Source organism: Ananas comosus, linkage group 14 (assembly GCF_001540865.1).
Source record: "Ananas comosus cultivar F153 linkage group 14, ASM154086v1, whole genome shotgun sequence".
Lineage (NCBI taxonomy): Eukaryota > Viridiplantae > Streptophyta > Magnoliopsida > Poales > Bromeliaceae > Ananas > Ananas comosus.
Window position 1 is genome coordinate 7,481,101 of NC_033634.1, and position 1,916 is coordinate 7,483,016.

The following is a 1,916-nucleotide window of genomic DNA, read 5'->3' on the forward strand; positions in this document are numbered from 1 at the left end:
AGAGAGAGAGAGAGAGAGAGAGAGAGTAAGTCTCCTGTACTTTCGAAAGTACGGAGACCGCCGTGCTTGTAAGTTGTTTTCGATATATGATAGGACATCCGATTCGACGATCGACTCCGTTAAATATAATCTACCCTATTAAAACTATCTAGAAACCAAATTTTATAATTTTTTTACATCATTTACTAAGCGATCAAAAGGTCTAAAAAAAAACTATTTTAACGACCGATGTGGCATGTTTTTAAGTTCAACGGTGTAGAAGTACTAAATTTACATAAAATTTTAATAAAAATTCTACTTAACATCAATAGCAAGATCAATACTTACAATTTTAAATTTGAGCCCTTTATTACTATTTTTTATGAGATTTTCATTTTCGGCCGTTCATTTTGAGGCTACTTGTTCACTAGAGAAACAAAGTAAAAAAATTATGAAATTTGGTTTCTAGATAGTTCCAATAACGTAGATCAAGTTTAATGAAACCGATCGCCGAATCGGATGTCCCATCATCAAAAATAACTTACAAGCACGGAAGCCTCCGTACTTTCGAAAACATAAGAGCCTAGCTCTACATATATATATNCTAGAGGGACTCATCATTGATTTTTGAATTTGTTCTAAGAGAGCAGTTGTGCCCGAGGAGAATGAGGAGGTGCTACGTGCATCCCCGTTGTAAATCCATACCTATCTATTGCAGTAGTTTTTCTAGATAAAAACTCTTTGTCATGATATGCAGGAAAGGGTTTAACCCTGTACCGTGCATAAGCTGAATTTTCCTACGCAATATAGATATAATAAGCAAGTTAAATAATGTCCTTATATTACAAGAAAATTAAAATAAAGATATATAGTAACTTACAGATATCACAGTGTCCCGAATCACTGGGATCACCAGCGGTCGGAATGTTGTGATCGTAGTCCCACCCCTACCCACTGCTGTTTGCTAATGTTTGATACATGACAAATTAGTGCTTCAAAACTTTCAATCGATTTTGTGAATAGCTTTTGGTAAAGTTGAGTTTTGTTCGTTGATTAAAATCATGAACTACTCTACTCCAAGCGAGTATGGTGAAACTACCATTAATGAAATTATCCAGAACATGTTCCTCAATTATCAAGTTCAACATCGCTAAATCCATAACCTCTGTCCAATTTCCAGAGCATACTCTAAGTTTTGAGGATTCTTGTCCAAAACACGCAATGCTTTGGGAGTCAGCTGAGATAACATTAATGGTGTTAGGATACGTTTTCACAACACCCTGTGTGGACTTATTTTGAGGAGTCATCTGAAGTAGAAGAAATTTAAAATAAAGATGAAAACCAGTATATAAGTTTGTAGGTAGTGCTGGTTTAAGTATAATTACATGGCTCAGAGGAAGAAGTTCACGTTGATTCTATGGTGGCTGCATGTAAGTAAACATACCACCCAAACTATAGAAAGTTATCTTCATTCCCATGCATCATCACAATATTATGGCTCTATATTACAAAAGCACCCGGCAGTTTTAGACCCCAACCAATTTCGTTTCAAAAAAATGTTTATAACTGAGACAGAAATCAACTAAATAAAGAATTGTAAAGCAACAAAGGAAAGACTTAACTAGGGAGTTGCTTTATCACAACTTTCCTACGACTATCACTGGTTACAAGTTTCTGTACGTGTCCTGATTGTGCTTCTAATAAAGGATTCAACCTCTGTTTGTGATGTTTGTGTCGATAATGTATGTTAGAATTGAATGGCACTTGGATTACATAATAAGTTATGGCATTATCAGTAGTAAATCAAAATGAGCACTAGATCATGCAACAATGTTTAATATGTACCATTCTTATGACTGTCATTACAGTATGACTGTCATTACAGGAAAACAAAATCAAAAAAAAGCAAGGCATTATATAAAGCCTTCAACAAACAT